Raw genomic sequence first — 22,594 nt, forward strand, 5'->3', positions numbered from 1 at the left:
TTATTTTTTTTTTCTCTTTCTTCCCCACATTTTTTTTTTTTTTTATTTTTTTTTTTTTTTTTTTTTTTTTTACAAATATTTTATATTTGTGTGAGTCTATTTGCTGCTATTGCACAGAAATTTCCCCATTGTGGGAAAATTAAATCATATATTTTTCTTTCTTATTTACTTGAAGGTGCATGATGGATATGCAGTAATGTTTTCAGGTTATAAGACTTTTATTACAATCAACAAATGCTGCACCTCATCTATTTTAGTTTTGAAGAAAATCTTCGACCTCTGAACATTTAGTTTGTTCAGTCATTTGCTTTTGTCACAAACTACTGAGTTTCATAAGCAGCTTTTGAGAAATAGCTTTGCTGCTAGGATTTTTATTTTTCATTAAATTTGGTTTATGTTGCAATGGAAACATTTTATTTTGCATTACTCTAGTCACATGATCAGCAACCGGATGTTGCCACTGGCGCAAACCAAGAAGACGACGACAGGAAGTGGTTGTAGGAAGATTGCGCAGCTTGTTTTTAATAACTTATAGCAAGAACAAACTTATTCACTTGTGATTTTATCTGCGTTTCTTATTTAATGGAAACACCGGGATTGCAAAATAATGTTTTTTCTACATTAATATAATGGAAACGCAGCTGTATTTGGACTTTTTCTTGGCTTCCTCTGTACTTTCACTCAGTGCCTCGGCCTTGTCCAGATTTCTCATTAGTAAATATGGCATGGTTGTCATGTACATTTTTGTTTTTACTTCCTGCTTAAAATAAAACATGTATTTTATCTTTAATTGATCAAATGTCCTGTTTTTATGTAGCATTCTGGTATGGGGTTTTAATTTGAAAAAGTTTAAAATGTTTCTTTTAGTACAGAAGTTTTATAAAGTCTGTAATCCCTTGGTTTTGGGATTCATTGATACGTCTAAAATGCAGTTTTTATTAAAAAACTGCCACCTAAACTTTCAAACTCTCCTGTTTTGTTTCTTTGATAGTAAACCTTCCAGTTCTGTCTTTGCTCTGAGCAGTGACTGTTTTCTGCACTGCTGTACGTCTAAATTAGGCATCCAAGCCTAAACAGTTTTACCGGCGCTCCCGTCTTTACCGACGCTCGTGTTTCCGAGTGCGTTGCAGCTTTGTGGGCTGACATGGAGAAAACACTCAGTGAAACCACTGGCTGCTGAATGCACTATTTTTCTAACTCTGAAATCAAATTTCTGTTTTAGTACTTCTTCTTTTTCTTTTCTAAAGTTTCTTCTGGGGAATGTTTGGCCACCACCTGCTACATTAATATTTAATGTAGCAGCTTTGGAGGGAAGTATTTACATGGCCTTTAATTACTTGGGTCAGTTCAAACTTACATTTATCGCTGCAATTTTTCAGATATCCCCTCTTTTTTTTTGTGTGTGTGTGTGTGTGTGTGTGTGTGTGTGTACAACTCATCAACTGCTTTCATCAGCTGTCTATAATTGGCTCATTAGAGTTGTCCTAATTATAGTGATCAAGAAATCTTCCATACATATTAGCAAAAAAACTCTTATTAGATTCATTTGGAGGAAACGATCGCGGCACTGTAAGACTCAAACAGACGACATGGCATGATGCTGTAATGTATGTTCATCTGTTTGGGAATCTCTGCGTGTTGAACACCTCTGACCTTGGGAGCCATCTGTTTCCATATTCGCTCAGATTTCTAGAGTTTTTTTTCCCAAAGCAATCTTTTTCCGAGGGCTGAAACTTGAGTTTTGGTGATCCAGATGGCTGCTGAGGTTACAATACTTCTGATTTGTTGTGAATATAAAGCTTGCCGATCAATTTAAAGGAGGACTTCTTTATGGAATGTTTCTGAAAAAATACAACTTGAATCCAAAAAAATCAAAACAGTTGTAGGTATGCTGACATCGCTTTTGTACCTGTACTACTAGTTACTGACAAATCAGGTGTTTGAGACCCTTTTTTTGGACCCTTGTTCTGCTTTGTTAAAATATAGCATGTTCAGCTATTTCTGAGCAGCGTATATGTTAAATATATGCATTGATACGAAGAAGTGTTGGAAAAATGAATGGTAAAACACAGACAGATGTTGGTACCACATATTAAGTGATTTTAATAATTAAACAAACAAAACAACAGCAAAACCCCCAATATTTACAACCTGCAGACAAGTTTTGTTAATGATAAAGTTCACAATGCAATTACTTTGTATTTTTAATTAGAAAACGATAAACTTCACCAATTTGGTGATTTTGGTCAAACGTTTGGTCGCCACCAGCTGGAGGGTTTTTCATGTTTGGGTTTCCCAGACAAACAGAAAACAGTATGTGGATGGATGGAGTCCAGTACAGTGTCTCAGTGACTTTAGCGAATATTTTCCACACGTATATCACCACATATATTACCGGCCCACAGAACATGAATGAATCAATACTGATATTGCCATAGCAATAAATTTGATATAGTGCAGCAGCGTGCAACACTTTTCTTAATAAACCCTTACATCACCGACACATTTACATTAGATCGAGATCCCGAAGCCGTGAGTCGGCCTGCGATCCACGGCGGAGCGAACGTCTCAGCTGGAAAAACTACAAGAGTTTTTTCTAGCTTTTTGTTGTCCAGCTTGTGGTTTTAGCCAATAAGCAGAATCAATGCTCAGCATCTTTTTGAAAGCTGGATGTGTGGAGAAATCAAAACGAGTATAAAGTCTAAGAGCAGTTTTAGAAGTCGTATCTTTGCCAAAAAATTGAGTTCATGTCCCAGACTGTAAAGAGCTACGTCTGTTATTAGAAGCAATATTTTACAGTGTAGTGGGTAATTTTGCCGTCATAAAACAGGGGGGAGTGGAAAGTAATGAATATTACACCGTCTGGCCCGGCATCTTTTATGTCTCCAACTCTCTCCATCTCTCTAATGCAGCTGTAGCGTCCTCAGGGCTCCCGACTAACCAGATCAGGTGCTAAATTCACTAATTGAATAATTTCACCAGGCTCCACAATGAGCCCTTTGAAAAGCGCCTGCTCTTTGTGTCTGTCCTCGAGTGACTGAAAGTGGTTCAGCCTTCACAGCGAGGGAGTTCGGCAGGGTTTCTGCACTGAAGTAAATGCTCTGCCATGATCCGCCGCTTCTGCGCGCAGCATGGCTGTTCAGCCGGCCACAAAGTGTCCCTCACGTGTGGCAGATATCAGTGAGCGTGCAGATTTCTATGTGAATTAATGCTGGCCCTTTTAAATGTGTGGTTGTATTAAAACATTTAACCCAGTCCTGAAGGTGACTTATTTCTGGATAAAAGAAGCACAAAGGCTGAAATGCATCAGTAAATATCAGCTTTTCATTTATTTGAGTGAAGCAGGTTGAACTAGTGAGTTGCTTTTATGACAACATGCATGTTTTTATGGCCCCCTGCTCTGTTTGCAACCCTTAAGTACTAATGTAGAACAACACTGGGAACAGGTTCACAAATTTCCATCAAGCATTTTTAGTTTAGTTTCTAGTGCAAATAGCTTAGTACACTTAAACAGAGAAAAAACTAACCAAGAAGTAACTTTTTAGCAAGATATATAAGCTTATTTTAAGTCAATAATTCCTTAATATTTGAGAAAAAGTCCTAGTTTCACTGGAAGGTTATTTCACTTATAACAAGTTGTTTTTCCCTTGTTATAAGTGAAATAATTTGCTGGTGAAATAATACTTTTTCACCAGTTTTAAGGCATTATTGACTTAAAACAAGCTTGTATATCTTGCTGAAAAGTTACCTATAAGTTAACTTTGTCTTATTTCATGTGTCAGAAGATATAGAGCAAAAATACTTGGTAATATTTAGTGTTTTTGCAGTTTTCAGATGTGAGAATTGGGGTTCTGGTGAAAACCTAAAACAGCATACCCTTTTTTTAAAAAAAAGTTTAACCTTGCAGTGATATTGCAATAATGACATGGATCATAGTTATTCCACATTTTCTGCTCTGCTTTCTTTCTTTTCCATCATCATAATGTCCTCACATTCTCCCTGAGCTTTCTGATCTTGGATGGATGGATAAGATCGAAATCAGTTGGAATAAAAGAAAGGGGGGGCGAAAAAGCAAAATGTTGGAAAGAAGCGTTTAAATTGAGACACTTATTTTTGAGTTTCGGTGCAGCTATATGATGCTGGTGGCACGGTTGTGTCGTTGGCAACAGGTGTTCGTTTGCAGAAGTTTCCTGGTTTGCATAATGTCCCCGTTCATGTGTTGGTTCTGTCCAGGAACTTCGACTTCCACCGTCCAAAACCACGACAGTTAACTGGTTATAATATTCTCTAAGTTGAACTTTCTGCATCAGTGAGTTGTTTCCATAACAACCACTGGATGTTTGGAAAAAGCTTTTCCTGTCTTTCCGTAACAAACGTAAATCTGTAGAATTAGCTAAATTGTGCTGCAACTTTAAATTGAATCACCTGTTTTGATTAGATGTTTGAGTTCCACCCACATGTTCAGGGATTTCTCTGTCACGCATATCAACATGTGAAAGAAATGGGAAACTGAAATGCCTAAACGCAATGATGCTTAACAGTCTGGTGTTTGAGAACCAGCCAGTTTGAAACAGTTTTAGCTGCTGCGGTTCGCTTGTTCTCTGCGCTATGTAAAACAAACCAAATTATTTGAAAAAGCTGTTCCCCTCCTTGCCTGTGGGGGCGCTGCACCAAAAAAATTCTGAAGGAAACAACATAAAAACTTCAGAAGAAGAGATAAGTGCAACTTCCTGGCAAAATGTAAACAAAAATGGAGTATGTCAGATGTTACTGGAGTTCCCAAAAATTACACTGAAGTAAAAGTAGCACTTCTTCACTTCAACGTATTTTTACTGACGTAAAATAAAAAGTATCTGTCCAAGAAATTCCTGAAGTTAGAGTAAAAAAGTATTTGGTAAAAAGTCAATCAAGTACTGAGTAACTGAGCAAAATAAAAATTTTCCAAGTCAGTTTCTTTCAATAGAAAACTTATGAAACTTTTACAAAATCTGCAGGTGTGTGTCTGTGTCTGGTGATTGTTTTGGTTGAAACATGTTTGTTTTTCATTCAGTGGGTTGAAAATCCAGACATTTTACTCCAGTGAGAGTAAAAATCCTTCATAATAAAATTACTCAAATAAAAGTAAGAAGCACAGAGTAGCATAAATACTTCTAAAAGTAAGTTTTTTTTCAAAAAAGTTACATTTAATTGCGTAAATGTAACTAGTTACTATCAAACTCTGACTGGCGATTTTAGTTGTAAAATTTCTCTTTTGCTTTTCCTGTTGGCGCTGGACAAGCACGTTTGTTTTGATAGTCTTTACCCAGAATGCCATGCGCTACAGTCCGCTTCCTTCACTTCAACCGTGTTTATCAAGCTGACAGTGTGTAGAGATATTATATATTATTAAGACTTTATTCAGTGACAGAATACTCTCTGTAGGTGCATTTAAGGACATTAAATCATATTTTTTTCTCTCTTTTGATACATTTTTTTGGGGTTTTAGTAATTATTTGTTCAGGGAGAGACGAATTAAAGGCTTGTGTGGACTTAGGAGTTAATTAGCAGAAGTCAGAGTTCCCTGAGAAGTGTGTTAAGCTCCTTCATAACTTTCTGCTTACTTTGAGCCGCTGTGAAGCCATCAGCCTCATGGTCACGGCTCTCCTCTCACAATCCATCTCTATAACTGATCGGTTTTTGGCTTCCTGCTCCTGTCTCCCAGAAATCTCTGTCCCCAATTCTCTCAGCTTAGGTTTCATATCTTAAGTTCTCTTTGCGACGCTCAGAGCAGACCTGTGGATAAGAAATGCTTCCTCAAATTTATTTGCACAGCTCGTGACCAAATTTCCCTACTGTAGATTGACCTCTTTGATACCGGCCTTTGTGCTGGAAGTGAGATTATGGAGGACGAGGCGCTGCCAAGTGGCTAACGGACGAGCTGCCTTTTCAAGCCTGAAGCCGCGGCGTTGCCATCCCCACTTCGGCCTGAGCCAGTCTATATGACTTATGGAGTTTGGGCCCCTCCACTGCCAATCCCACTTAGAGTGCAGTTTTCTGATAAACAAAAGCACATTCAAGCTTTAGCTTCTCATTTCACACTATGTGCTTTGGCTAGAGGCAGTGCTTTCCTGGAGCCCCTGGCCTGCAGTCCAAAGAATGTCTCCAGTTGGCTTTGCCTTTAAAAACGGAGGGGTGGGGGTGGGAAAGACACCACATGTGGAGGATTAGGCTCCATCTTTCATCCTTCATGCTCTCTGCTCGCCCTCTGCTACTCGAGCCATCGCTGGTCCTGGTGAACCGGCCCTGCGGACACCGAACCGTCCGGCGCAAACTCACCTGTCTCTGCATCCTGGGATTTAAAGCGCTCATTACATCCCTCGCTCACTCCTTCGTCTTCCAAGCTTTCCACTTCTCAGCTTGGTGTGGGGGCACATACACACACACACACACACACACACACACACACGCACACACTCACAAAAAAAAAGCTTTGCGGCTTTGATTTTAAACATTCTTTTTGCAAAACTTTGAGATTTAATTCTGTGAGTCGCCTTCATTGTTTTCCTCCTGCAGCAGCGCCGTGCGTATGGTGCTTCAATCGACAACCTGCAAATGTATTCCATGTCAACCTTGTGTATCTCCAATGTACTTAACCTGTTATAAATGTGAACGTTGCGCCAGATGGATGGAAGCAGAAGAATAAGGTAAACATGGTGCTTAATGCTCCTCCTATTAGAAATGTTGAGGCTCGGATCTGAAGGCGAGTGGCACCCGTCAAGGCCCTTTGTCTCCAGCTCAGCGCAGGAACCAGAGCGGTTATTAGCGATGCACGTGAAACGCCAGCCAAGGCGCGCGATGACCCCCGGGGAGTGGGGCTCGCCCGTCTCAGGGAACAGATGTGCCACCCACTCGCAACAGTTGTACCCTTCCCACAGTGGCCTTGTGGGAGACGGACCGAAGACGATACCTCTCCTTACTTACTGGCTCTCGCTCTGGCAGTCGGGAAGCTGCGATTCTGCACAACAAGACACAAGAAAAAAAAATGAAAAAAGCTTGGAGGGATGGTGAGAACAGCACACATATTTACAGGATCAATATTTACCCAAATTCTGCTCGGGAGCCAACACCTGCTGCATCTTTGGATAAAGTGGAGAAGTTGGAGAAATGGAATTGGCTGTTGAGGATTTCATTAACCACACAAACCCCCTCCTCCACTGCTTCCCCCATTATGAATTAGGAATTTGATCAAGTTATCATAGCATTAAAGCTTAAGTCAGGCTGTTTGTTTATTTTTTTTCCTTCACTTGATCTCAGGCAGCTCATTAAAACAAATATAGCTAATAATGAATGCTTAAAAAGCTCGTGGTAGGGACCAATTTTCTTTATTATTTTTTAATCCTTAATGAAGAGTTTCATTTACACCATGCTTCTGAAGGAAACATGCATTTCAATGTGTTGAAAGTTAATTCATTTCCTTGTAATGCAATAGTTAGTTTTAATTGCTTTTTAATGTAGTCGCTTGACTATAATATTGCAGAAAGCAAACTTTGTGCTGCATTCATTTCCATTTCGAATTCACAGCCATTATATCCGAATTTTTAATGGCTCTGTGTGACACGCTTGGTGTTTGCAGGCAGTTTACCGTTCTCCTCCGGCAAACAGAGCTGTGGAAACATGCGGCATTATGTTAGAATCCTGATATATTGTACTTTAATAAAGGAATATTTGAACTCACAGCTTGCTGTCAGATCAAGACAGAGATGTGTGCTGTGAGCGCTGGCACTAACGGGACTGAACTGTGACACCTAAATCAACAACTCGCAGAAGGACTTTGCCCCCAAATTCATTTGTCAATAGATTGAGTCAATACGGGCTGATCTGTGTGCAGCTCTGCAGCCTTCTGTCTTCCCGTCGGCACACAGAGGACAGTGTCTGGCGAGACGTCTGGCCATTAATTGCCTTATTTGTGCGCCTGGTGTGTCGACGTAAAGAACAGTGGGTGCTGCTCCTCTGTATGATTAAACCTGCGTCCCTCTTGTGGTGCGAATGCAAGCAAGTACCTCAGGCAGGCCGTTTGAAGTCTGTAGCGCATGGAAGGAAGATCAGGAAGAATTTTGCTTTTATTTCAACTTTTTGACTTTTTGATAGTTAAAAAGTTTACCTGCCGCATTCAATTTTTTATTTTCTAGACTTTCGGAGAAGAAAAATTTAAGCTATGGTCTCCGTGAATCACCCAACACTGCAAACACGTAAAATATCTGAAAGTATTTCTAGTGCAAATATCTTCGCACACCTGAAATGAGACAAAACTAATTTACAGGTAACTTTTCATCAGGATGTAGAAGCTTGTTTTAAGAAGTAAATAATGCCTTAATATTAGTGAAAATATTAGTCTGGCATTTCTTTCAATGAATCAATAAAATTTTACTTCTATGTCATATTTCATTAACAAGGCATTAAAAATTGCTTCACATCATAAAAATACAAAGTCATAGAATACAGTTAACAATTGAAACATTGCATTTTGTCATCTTTACACATGAGATTATTGATTGTTTCATTGATTATGTTTCAAAAGCAACTATATGCTGTTAGTATAGATTTAAACACTCAGTGTTTCAGCTGTTTTGCAGTTTTCTGTAAGTTTGTGTTGCAGATGTGTGTTTCACTTCTGACAAGACATTTTTCTCATAAGTGAATCAGCCAGTACTAGTACTTTTTAAAATCAATATGAAGTAATTATTTACTTAAAACCAGTTAGTTGTGTCTTAGTTCATCTGTACTAAGATATTTGCACTAGAAACTAGACAAAAACACTTGATAAAATTTTGTGTTTAGGCAGTGACCTCATTTGAAAGAAAATCAACAGCAACACTAATAATGTGGCACTACTTGCAGAATACTTTTCCAGAACTTTCAGGGTAATTTCCAGGAACGTCCAGGTCCTGAAACTTTCAGTACTTTCTGATATCCTACAGACGTCTTTGTTTGAGATTATGCACAACTGAAAGTTGTTTTTTTCTGGAACAGGAAACTTACAGGCTACTTCCTGGAGCTCAAAAGATGTTTTCCTTGAACTTAAAGATTGCTTTTCTCAAACCCATAAGTTTGAGAAGGCATATATGCTTTCCTGGAATCTACTCTTCCTGATTTTTCTGGAGCTCAGTTGGTTCCCATCCTGGAACATAGAGATTATTTTCAGCCTAAATCATGATGGTAACCTGTTACTGTCGAAGTTCCTATTTTCAAAGCGATCTAAGTTATGCTCTCGCGCTCATAACTTAAATTTGAGTTTTATACATTTTATACACAAAGCTTATAGGATTTTCTCGTTACTTTCCCAAAAATGTAACATTATTTTAGTAAAACTTACTGGTTACTTTCCTGGAACCTGTTAGGCACTTTTCCATAAATTAGGATTTGATTTTCAAGAACGAAATTGTTCATTTTCTGGACCTTATGAGTCGCCGTCCGGAAACATTTAGTTGTTCCAACTACAGATGAACCGATCTGATATTAAAATCAGTATCGGTTCCGATATTGAAAAGAATTCTAGCTTTGGCATCAGTGACAATGTGATCGATCCATAACGGATCTATTCAGTCTGATTCTAAGCTTTGTTCTTCCTATTTTCTGTCCTACATTTTTACCTTTCATCTGTGCCCACCACATTTATTTTTATATCTTAATTGGTCAGAAATTACAACTTAATGACAGTTTTGTGTTTTATTTTTAGCAGTTTAATTAATTTAATTAGCTGCAGAGACAATTTAATATTTGCAGACTGATCATGACTGAATTAGTAGTTTTGTGTTTAGGCAGTCGATTAGACTAAATGTGACCTTTGGGGGTCATGACTGTGGGAACTTTTCTTTTATTTCAAACTCTAATCTTTTGCTGCAGATCCATCAGGTCCAGATGAAAAACATCGTGTTTGTGCGTCTACTCGTTTGGCTCGCTGATAATGAATTTGTTGGAGCAAAAACGAAGCTTCCAGAGATTAAAAAAAAAAAAAAAAGGGTCTGCTGAACGTTTCTGAACGACGAGCACCCACAGAACGCCGTTCACGTTTCAGACAATAAATCATTAGTAACAACCGTGGCATCTCTTTCCCTCTCGTTCTTTCCGCCCCCCCACCCTCTTAATGCCAATCAGAGCAAGATGGGAAGATTCTCCTCCATCTCTCGAGATCCAGCATGTGTTTCTCCCAGAGGGGAAAAATTAATTCCTCCTCCTCCTCAGCACATCCTCCTCCTCCCTTTTTTCTCCGCCAAGGTGCAGCGTTGCTCCCTCTCTTTTTCCTCTCCTCCTCGTCTGAAAGAATACAAGAGAATGAGAACCTCTCCTGAGGGGATCCAGCTTATATACTATTTCATCCGCATTTAAATCCTCTGATAAATGTGAATGCCTTAGCAGGGAACTTGCAAAATAAAGAGAGATTATTTTCTGGAGATACTAATATTAGTCTTTTGGCATGGGGTAGAGAGAATACGACACCAGAGCGTGGGGAAGTCTATTGATGCTGATATTTAATCTACTGTAAGCGTTGCTTGTTGTTCAAAAGAGTGGAAATAAAGGAGGGAGGAATATGGGATGTTTTTTTGTTTATTTACATACCTGTGAGAATGATGATCCATTTAAATAGATGACTTATCAGGCCAGAACAGAACCTCCCTCTTCCCCACAGGCGATGCAGAGGAAGTAAAATAAGTTAAATCTCCTATTATTTTGACGCAGAGCCTTTTGTTGCCGGATCCTGTTTCTACACGTGAAGAACTTTTAACCAGTTTTAGTTGGCACAAACAACGTGGAGTTATCAAGTTTCTCAATCATATACAGAGCGGCATATTTACTTTAAGCTGGAGAAGGAGGATGCAATGATCCACGTTTTTATCACACACCTTGGTTGTTCGCCACTTCCCGCTGCGCGATGAAGACCCGATGAAGGCTTCCGTCACAAATATTCCTTTCAGGATCCGTGAGGCCGTGCTTGTCATCTGGATGAAAAGGAATCGCAAGGATTTTTGTGCTTGCCCTTAATCTCCCTAACTGATGCTGGGAGTCCAAATCAAATCCAATTATAGGCAATGTGGGCCTTCAGCCTCTCTGAGGGAAGATAGCGGAGACACCGATGGTTATCTGCTGTGTTTTTGTGTTTCTTATCGCTCTGCTGGGAAACGACCAGCAGAGACGGAGGTCAGGGCAACGGGCGACCTCAGACTTCTTTAGATGCTCACATCATTACCAAACGCACTCAATAAAGAGTGAAATAAATATTTAACTTCAATGTAAAGGTGGAAATCGGCTTGAAATGCTCAAACGTTTTGTTGCTCCTTTGTTTTGCTACAGTTTCCTACAACCAACTGGCTTCAGAAGTTACTTTATTTGTGAAAAATACTTCTGAAAGTAACTGGACTGAGTTTTATTTGGAGGCATTAGAGTAAAGAGGGCTGAATATAAGCCACACTCATCAGAGATTTATTTGCAAATAATATATAATTTTCTTCCCACTTCCTAATGTGATTACCGTACATAAAATCCCAATAAAGCAATTTAAGGGATGGACAACATATCAAAAAGTTCAATAAACAAAGTTTATTTGTTTCACACATTTTCAGTACGACATAAAAACAGTAAACATTACATTTTGTCAAATACCATGCAGTTGATGAGCTTCTAGTGACTTTATGTTTAAAATAAACTGTCATTCTTCAATTTGCAATATAAATTTGATGCATCACTTTTGGCAAACTCTCATTTCAATATCAAATTTTCCCTGTCAAAACATTTAGGATTAGAATTGCTTAAAATTACAAATTCGTATATGTGAAAGATACTACAATTTTGTACAACAGTGAGAAATGAAGTGCTTAAACTCAAAAGGATCTACCAGAGGTCATCAGAGGTCATCATTCATTGATGGAAAATAAGATCAAAGGTTTTAACACTTTAATGAGATTGCAGGAGAAAAGCATTGCAATGTGTAGCAGATCAATCTTGTGAAAAATATCAGATAATTCCTTCTCTTATTTTAACTACATTGTGGAAGGTACATTTTTGCTCCTGTTTTTATCGCACCGCTTCAGTTCATCAAAGTTTGCAGATCTGCAAATACGAAATATGAAAACCTCTGCTAGGCACAAGGGGAGGGGGTGATAGGGGAACACGGACACAGCATTTTTGACCATTTTTGGCAGTGCTCGACTCTGACAAAAACCTCTTGCCGAAAGCCCTCAATCTCCATGCGCACGGCAGAACAAGGTGTCAATAGCTGCCGGAAATCCCATTTTTCGTCCTGTGAGACATTTGAACATCTCAATGTGTCTGACGTTTGACACCTCGACTGTTTTTGTTTTTCTGCCGTTCTCCTAGTTTGCCTGCTGAGTTTGGGACTATTATGAAATGGGTCACCTAACTTCAGCTGTTGGACATTTAACATGAGAATAGAAAGGTAAATGTGATGTGGCCTTTGGCTCATTTTGTTGTTCGAGACATTATTCTTCTAGAAGTTTGTGGTTTATTTGATTTTCTGAAGCTAAATTGTAAAAACAAATTATCCCTCCATCATCACATTTCACAGCTGGTGAAAGGTCATTCATGCTGATGTTTGGTTTTCTTAAAACATTTTGCTGTGCTTTATGGTAAAAAATATCTACTTTGGTCTCGTCTGACCGAAGGAAATTAGCTGAAACTAACCTAACATAAGCTTTAACACTTTAACTCAGATGTGCGGCTTCTTTAGTCATTTCTCTTAGAATTACACGACTTTGCCTTGGGGTAAATTTAATATAACTCTTGAAAAGACTGACATCTGTCTGAAGTCCATGTATTGAATTGGTTTGGTAATCCTTCCCAGATTCATTAGCAGCAGCATTGCTGATGTCTTTTCCTCTTGATCAGAACAGCAAACAGCAAAAACTCAAGAACATGTATCTGGTCTGGACCTCCAAGCTGCTGCTTTCCATTTTAAATCCCAAACAAGCAAAAACTTTCACCTTGTTCTGAATTTAACGTCCAAGTTCAGCCAAAAGGAGAAATCTTAATTGTACAAAGTGATTTATAAAGGATGAAAGAGACGCAATGGATTCACTGACACTGTTTTAATCCTCACTTTGCAGAGCATGGATAAGAACTGCTGAAACTAGTCCATGATTACAAAATATGACCAACTCAACAAACTGGGATTATTTAAATCCCTCGTGGCGTAGTCGCACCCGAGTGCCACCATGTAATCTGGACCAGACCTGTTTTGCATTCACTCCCTCTCTTCCATTCGGCGCGTAAACAAACCTACCGGTGAAGTGGGACGGTGTAAACTTCAGGAAACGGCTGCTTATTTTGTATCATTAAAATATTAATCGCAGATTAAGCCCTCTAATACCCCCACGGATTGGCATTTGAGAAAACAAACACAATAGTTGCTCCACTCTTTTCTTTGCAGAAACCTCCTGGCATCTCAGGATTTCAGCCTGGTGTTTGGGCTCTGAAAGGAAGACAGGAAAGGATAGAACTGTAATCCTCATCAATGCACTTTAGAAACCACCTTCTTGCTAAAATGTGTGACTAATGGGCACAAATCTGCGGCTTTAGAAGCTGTCAGCGAGCACCGCCGAGGCCGTTGTTCCACCATTCACGGCGTGAACGTAATAAACCGTTCCCGTTTGTTTTTGCCATTGCTGGAGCCTTTTTGTCTTTCCTCAGAGCAAATGTACCTTGAGGTCTTGTGTAGGGTTTTCTCTTTTCAACCCATGGCTCTCTTTTTTTTTTTTTTTTCCCTCTCCCTCCTCCTGCCTGGTCTGTTTGCTGCTTCGTGATGCCATAATGACATTAAAACACGAACACTTAAAGGGTTTTTGGTGAGAGCAGCATTGTCTGCTGTGAAGGCTTCCAAAAGGAGGCTTTTATTTCGTCGTGGGATTTAACACCAGTGTGTGTTACCTGATAACATTAAGGAAGAGCCGGGAAGAAGGAATATTCCCCAACTGGCAGAGCTTCAAGAAAATTGACCACCAAGAGGATTGCAGCTGATGCCGACCATGTATATTCATGTGCTCAAAACGGCCTGATTATAGCTATTACAGAATTATATCCGGGGAGGCGCAATTCATTAGCGCTGATTTCTCTTTATCCAACGTCAGAGTGCGAGGAAAAAGGCCAAGAAACGGTTGCCATTTCCACAGCCTAAACAATAGTTTCTTCCTCTTCTTTTTTTTTTTTTTTGGCGTTTGCATGTAAAAGTTGTCCCAATATATAGAAAATTAACTTCAAAAAGTTCAGGAAGATGCTTCTGTTCCCAGCAGGTGAGATTTTGTGGATCCAAATCGATTTACGTTGTTGTGTTTGCAACGGCAGTTAAATACACTTTGGGAAATGAGGTGAATGAAACCTATAAAATGAAGTTTGCTTCCAGCTGAATAGTTAATTCAGTGCATCGTGGAAAAAAAAAGAAAAAGAAAACGGGAGTATTTAGATTTTTTTTCTCCCTTTCCTCCTCCCCTCGCTGCTGCTGCTGCTGCTGAATGTGTGAGGGAGAAATAATGACAGTGTTTCGGCGTTGTTTGATCATCCTTAGCAAATTTGAATGCCAAATTTGTTTTGCAGGTGTTGCTCATGGAATAATTGAGCTGCATAATGTGGGGAAGGTGCTGCTACCTTACTACACTTAATACGCATTTTAAACACCAAAAACAGCTCCAGCCGCTACGGAAGCCTGAAATTATTGCAAGTTTAGTTGTTTTTTTTTTTTTTTTTTGAGCCAAATGAAATTTAGTTTTTCGACGGACATAGTTTGAGTTTATGGAAACAAATTAAACATTTTTCATGCATGAAGGTGAAATTAAATGTAAAATTTCAGCAATTACATGTAGATTGCTGAAAATACATTGTAAAAAAAAAAAAAGTTATTTCACATTAAATGTTGGTGTTGTGTACATCGAAGGGCCTGGGCCACAGTTATTTACAAAAATACACTTAAAAAACTTAATTTTCTCTGAATCAACGTGCATTTTTAATAAGCACAGCAGATGAAAATCTGAAATGAGTTTTCTAAAATGTTATTAGTTCAGGTTTTACGATGTTTTTATGCTGAGAAAAAAAACAGAAAATAAACTACATTAACAATTTATATATTTTCTTTAAAGTAAAATTTTTTTTTATTTGTTGCATTGTTATCCTATATAGTAAAGGACTATTTTTTAGATTTTTGTCATTAGACATATTTATTAATTTAATTTTATTAATAACTTAATTTATCTTTTTTCTTTTTTTCTTTGCATTTATATATATTTTATTTTTACATTTTGCGTTATCATCCCATTTATTTGGGTAAAATGTATTTATTTATTTTAGATATTTTATTTTAGATGCTTATTTACTGTAACTATGCATCAAAAATGTATTTCAGTTTAATACATTGTGCTCTAAAAACATCTATTATTCTGCACTGATCTTTACTTTTTAACAATATATCAAAATCTATATTTGACCTTAAAGGGATTGTTTGATTTGAGTTCAGTTTTTTTTTATACATTACCAAGTAACAAAAAAGTTCATATACAATTCAATCCTATCATATATATACAGATTTAAAGTACATTCCAATTTGATTGTTGTTGATAAACAATGCAGTAAAGTCCAGGTTTTTATTAAAGTTGGGAAAGTTTTCTGTCTGATGGAAACACAGTTGATTGCATTGAGTTCCTGAATGAGTATGAAGGGTCACTTAGTTGAATCAAGTTGTTACCTTTGCAGTGATTCCTCATGCTGAACATGCATGTAGCAACAGTGGAAAGGAAAAACTCCCCTTCAACAGGAAGAAACATTCAGAAAAACAGGCTCATTATGGCTGACTGCAGGTTTGAGAAAACATAAACATAAAAACAGCACAGAAGGATTGAGCAGGGAGTACTTTCCATGTTAAAGAACAACGATGATGATGAAACCATAATTATTTGATCTCTTGGACAAATTTCACTTTTTACCTTCAGTTTTAACATGAATTAAAAACGAAGACGCTCCACTTTTAGCTTAACCTAATGAAATCGGATCACAGCTTTCATCCACTTTGTTTCATTAAGTTGTTCCTTTTTTCCTGCATCCGTTCTCCTTCCACTTTATTTGAACTTTATGAGTTCTCCAAACACTAAAGGGAAAAACTGATGGATCACTTTACAGAAGTATAAACCTTTTTCCTGTCGTGTCGTTAGACAACCACAAACCTCTCTCTGCTGGGCTACAGCTTCTTCCCAGTAGCAGTCTGCCAGGAATGCTAAAGCTAGTTAGCATGACCACCAGTGATAGTGGTGGATAAACAGCGTTCCTGGAATGTCATACATTGACCAGCGAGTACTTGAGGTGATTGGCAGCGCTTAGACCCTCCTCCTGGCTCTAATTGGTTGATTTTGACAGGGAGCGGTGTACAGATCGCTACAGCAGCTCAGGGAGCAGCTTGATTTTTTTCTAAGATTATCTAAAACGCTCTCACAACAAAATGACTTTCTGTACAAAACCTTTTATATATATATAAATGTGTGCATAGAAAATATACAGACAGGGATAGCAACTTATTTGAGTAACTTTTTTAAAAAAAAAAAAAAAACAAAACAACTTTTAGAAGTAATTTTATTATACACTTTACTTTTATTTGAGTAAATGTTATTATAAATTATTTCTACTCTTTGTATTTATGGATTTTCTACCCATTGAATGAAAAACAAACATGTTTTTACAAGAAATTCACCAGACAGACACACACCTGCACTTTTGGAAAAAAAAAAAATTTTGCCTGATTTTGTTATTTTTTGTTACTAATATGAATTATTTTCATTTTTGTCCTTACATTACCAAAATTTTCACTTAACTTTATATTTTGGTCCCTCTGATGATGTAATTTTAAAATATTAAATCATTGATAATTTGATCAGTTACTCAGTACTTGAGTAGTAAATATTTTTTACTTGAGTAATTTGTTGAATGGTTACTTTTTACTTTTACTTGAGTAAAAATATGATATATATAATATACAGCTCTGGAAAAAGATTCCTGAATATTAGTGTTGTTTCTAAATGAATATGAATTTTTTTATTTTTTTTTTTTTTGCTTTATTTCAGGTCTGAAAGCACTGCATCTTTGTTGTTATTTTGACCATTTCTCATTTTCTGCAAATAAATATAAAATTTTCGCGTGGAATTTCGGAGACAGTAGTTCATAGAATAAAGGAACAAAGTTCGTTTTACTCAAACATAAACCTATAAAGAGTGAAATCAGAGAAACTGATCATTTTAAGTGGTCTTTTCCAGAGCTGTATATACAATAATTTAGCACTTTGGCTAATAAAGGCAGTGTTGTGGTTTGCGTAAATGAAGAACCTGAGTACTTCACCTCAGGTTTGCTTTGAGGATGCGTGCTGTATGTACACACCAGAAGCAGTCTGTTCTGCTGTCTTGAGTGCATTATGCTCCTCCTCTTGTCTTTGCAGGAAGAAGCTCTACAAACACAGACACTGAGCCACATGTAAACACACGCACACCCACCGGTGTGCACATACACACTCAAAACAATGGTTATTACCAGGCACACCTGGGTTCCCGCCTGTGCCATCCTCCTAATATCTTTTAAATCTTCACATAAGGTATGCCTTCCATAGGGCTTACGATACCATTTGCTCTAATAAATTCTTTTGGCAGTGCTGAGTGCAAGCTGCTTCTCTGAGGCCCCAGGAGAAGCGTGGAGGGGAGCGGGAAGGGAGAGGCAGCCCAAAATATGAGGATAAATAGTCGGGAATCCTCCAGGACCTCGGCCCTGGTAATCAACATTCTTCCAACTGGAAACATTTTCCAATTCTTCATCTTCATTTAGCTTCCTTACCTTGTAATTCCAAACAGCGGGCTGCAATAATTTGCACTGACGCTTGAATCAAAAGTAAATAAATAAAAAACTGCTGATTTTTTTTTTTTTTTTGGGAGGCAGGAAGAAAGCGAAGGGCCGGAGGGGGGAGGTGACTCCAGTCAGCAAATGGCATTAATAAAGGCTAGTGTTTGTCTAGTGGAGAAGGGAAGGAGCATCATGTTAAACACTCCACATGCCCTAAAGTAGATAATCCAACCTTCCTCCAGCTCAAGCCTGTGTGTGATTACAGCGAGCCGTCTCCTCTGCGGTTACGCCGCGGCCGCCCTGCTTACCTCTCCAACAAGAGGCTCATTAAGAGCGAGAGGGAGTCGGAAAGAGGCAGAAAAAAAGGGGAGGTTTTTAAGTGTTGACTAATAGAGGAGCTCCAAGGTATTTATTTCTTATTGTTTCACTGAAAAGTCATTATGCCACACTGGAGGTTCTGTTTTCCCGCTGAAGTGCGTGTTGGTGTTTTCTTTCCTCATTCCGCCCTCCCTCCTTCCTACTCCAACTTTAAGGAGGAGGCGATGGCTCGAGGCGAGCCTGGATCTCCGACATCGAGATGCACTTCTATTGTGGCTCTTTGCTGCTGCAGCAGACGAACTGTCACTTGTTCAGTTAAATTATACATCGCCTCTCCTAATTTCCAGCCTGATATTTCTGGCAGAGGGGCGGCGCACGTGGACAGGCGGCATCTGTTAGAGCCACACAGGAAGGCCAGAAAATAATATTTTTTTTGCAGCTTCTATTCTTCCTCCACACTGACAGAAACTTGATCTCTTGCTGCCCACAGAGCAAACTGGAAGTGAAATTAACTTTTTTATTTTTTTAAAGGCGAAAGATAAATTACTGGAAATACACTTTTTTTTCCTGTTTCAAAAAACCCTCAACTTTTACTCCAGCTCCTGCCTGAACTCCAGCTGAAAATATTTTAAAGGTTAAATGGTTTAATAGTAATTACAGTACGCCAACATCTAAACAGTTTTATCAGTTCTCAATTGTCTTAACAATAGTTTAATTGTTCGCTCGGCCGCCCACACGGCAACTGGGCAAAGACAAAACCCGCTATTGGCTCTGCAAAGGAGAAGATGAATAAAATTAAGAGACACCTGCACACCTCTTCTTCTCCGTTTGAATAGATTTCTTTGCTAATTTTAGGAAGCGAGTTTAGTCATTACACAGAACACCTACTGTCCCCTTAGCTGCCATTTAAGTATTTATCAACACAATAGCCAATTCAATTACACTGATGGCAAATGCAAGGCGGTGCATCTGTTGAGACAAACTTTCAGTACATTTTATTACTTCGCAGAAAAATGAATATTTGACCTGATGAAGCTGATCATGGAGCCGAACCTGAATTAATCTGCCTGCAATAGACGCCGGCATCATCTGTCATTAATCAACCTGTGTGCTGGTAATTGTTGAGAGGCACCCAGGAGTTAAATAATCACTTTGACTTTTTAGAGCATCGAAGCCAAAGGTCGAAGGTGTTTCTGCAGATAAACACTTCAGGGAGGTTGACGGAAACTGCATAACAAATGACAGAAAGTGAAAGTCTGTCAATGCGCTTCTGCTAAACGGAGCCAGAAAGACAAACGTCAAAGTAAACTTTGAACATAAACCTGTTTTTCAATTAGAAATTATATATAATCATAACACTTAAAAATCTCACGTATTATACAAACATATATCTTACTTTGAGCTTTTTTACAAATTAGATGGAAAATTTAAAACTCTTTTCTGGCTCAAGAAAAATCTGTAGATGAATTTTGCTAAACAGATTTCTTGGACGTTATTTCCTGCAAAGAAAAAGAACAGAGTGAGCACTCTTTACCCAAATATCCAGCTATGCATGTGAAATGGATGAGCTTTGTGAAGCTAAATAAGATGGTAGTTCATCATGGTTAAGCCAGATAACTAGCAGCGAGTCAACAGCCAAACCATTAAAATGATCCCAGATTGGTGTCTGTTGTGCAGAAATGCAAATCGTCTCAAACAAAACTCTGTTTTCTCCGTAGTTTACTGATTTTTTTTCTGCTCTCCTGTTAGTTTAAAATGTGTACCGATTATGTCCATGGGTAACTTTATTTAAATGATCCATAGCTGCTCACTCCAGACGTTCTCCATGCATTGCTTCACAAATTATAATTAACGGCTGCATAGGCTTGTGCTTTTTCTCAGTGCATGAGCCACAAATTCTCCCATCCACCACATGTGTAGCATTAGCTTGAAGGGACTTTTTGGGAAACTAACTGCAAATGAACTCGTAAAGTTTGAGTGGCATGACAGACGGTGTCCTCTAAATTACGTTTTGCAGCAGAAACCTTTGTAGTAAAACACAGATTTGGATTACTTGTAGAAAAGTGACACTTTCAGCTGCTTTTGTCACCTCACAGCTCAATTATGTAAAATTCTGTGTCGGCACAAATAATAATAAAAATAATAATAATAATAATAATGCTGGTCAGAACCAGAGCAAATATGACTAGCTGAACGCCATCAGAACTTTTTAAAGTCGGCTTTCTTTACAAACTTTTAGTTAATCCAACATGATAGTGAGTTACCACTGGATTAGTGCTGTCAAACAAAATGTCTCTTAATTTCCTCCTCAGTAGATAACATGCAACATACATTGGAAAAAAAAAAAGTGATTCAAAAACAGATTTAAGAGCGTTTTACTTTCAACACCTGAGCAGTTTTTTGGCTCTCTACCCAGGACAGCATGCGCTGATGGGGAGTATTAGCACTAAAAATGTCTGTCCGTTGAAACTCGAGCAAGTTTTTCATTGCTTTTCATATCAATGTCAATGTTTTTGGGCTTTAGGACAACCTTAAATTGAGACAAACATGAAAAACATCTTCATACATATATATTTTTAAAAGAAGAAGCATGAGAAAAATGTATATTTTTTTTAGTTTTAATGTTTATGTTAAGCTAAATAGTAAAATGTTACAGGGTCTAATAATCTTAAACTGATGCTGCTCTGCAGAATCTTCGATCCACCCTCAAACATTTACCGTAAAACATCTTTAATCCACAACTTTGATGCTCGTTATTTCGCTTCCTCTGCTTTTATATTGCCTTAAACTCTGCATGGTGTTGCTTCATAGACAACATTTTCTTATTATTATCCTCATGTCTCTCATTTGTGAGAGACATGTTGTGAGAGACAACACAAAGGTGTTTTTTATTTCACATTTGCAAAACAGCAACAATATTTATTTTGTTATTGTAGCCGGATGTATTTCTTTAAAAGTAGATAAATTAGCACGGATTAGTTCACGTTGGAGCAAGTGAAGTTAACTCCAGAGTTTTCAAGTTGTGAACTATAAACATGAATTATTCAGTTTTAATCTTTATGAGCTGAACTTGGAATTAGTTCTTGTGAACTTCCACAGCACCGGAGGCAGGATGTTTGCTGAATTACAGATGAAATCAACTGAAAATGCACTCTTAAAATAACTTTACATACTTGACACGGGGAGTTAGCCGCTATAGGATGAAATAATCTTTAGGTTCTGTTGCAGCAGAAAAACAGGACTCAGAATTCATCCATAAAACCGGAGTGGGACAAATTCCTGCCGCCGACAAACTCTGGGCATGTTAAGTAGAATGAATGAGTGGGAAGGCTGCGAGACAGCATGAATAACTTACATGCAGGGATTGATTTACTGTTGCTGGTACAGATGGTACAATATTCATTCCTCATAAAAAAAATCTCCTTTAATAAACTTAAAAATGTGCATACCATTTTATGCTCAATAAAGATTAGACATATCTTAATAAACACAGTGTAAAAAACAGAATTTACAACATTTACCACTGATTTTGAGTTGAAACTGGAACAAATTGAGTTCATATTTTATGCAGGCATTTTTTTATACTTTGGATTCCTGATTATCATAGACATTTCTCCAATAGTGAGAGCAAGCTATGTCCAATAGAAATGAGGAAATATAATAGTTTAACCAATCTATGTGAGCGTTGGAGTCACTTGTCTCCCTGCAGAAAGCGAAATCCGCCATGCGGTGGTTTATCCTACGACACCTCCTGGTAGAGCCTGAGGCTGCAGCATAAGGTGTGGATGTGTTTCTGCACATCAGGTGTGCTTCAGAAACAAGATCAGAGTCACAATAAACACAAAGATGAAGTCATGTTTAACTGCACCTGCATCAAGGAAGCATAAATACATCAGAAAAATCATGAAAACATTGTGTTCTCATTTGGTTCAGTTACAGGCAGTTTATTTATGACAGCAATACAGTCCAAAAATTTAAATTCATGATCTTATTTTGATTTATAACAAACATTTCAACCATTTATCTCTTGTAAATTTGATTAACAGAAAATTCAACCTCTTGTGCAATTTGAATATTACACAATAAAAGAAAAAAAAATTAAAAGAGCATCTTTCCAGAACAGCATGGGAAATCTGAGGCACGTTCAGGAGGCCTGTTGCTTTAAGAGCGGCCTTCAGCTCACCTGCGCTGTCGGTTCAGGTGTTTCTCATCTTCCTGTGAACTCCACAGATTCTATGTGAGGCTTAGAATAAACCAGTTTTCTGACCAGTAAACTATAATCATACAGTTGTTATTAAAGTAATACTTTTGATAGAGAGCACAAGTGCAAAATCTTGCTGGAAAATAAAACTTTCATCCCAACAACTCTCTTCATTTGTGTTTTTTTTTATCATCAGTTTAATTGTTCTTTAGTGGTCATCTGATG

This window comes from Poecilia latipinna, unplaced genomic scaffold (assembly GCF_001443285.1).
Source record: "Poecilia latipinna isolate Pla-1442-1.1 unplaced genomic scaffold, P_latipinna-1.0 Scaffold310, whole genome shotgun sequence".
Lineage (NCBI taxonomy): Eukaryota > Metazoa > Chordata > Actinopteri > Cyprinodontiformes > Poeciliidae > Poecilia > Poecilia latipinna.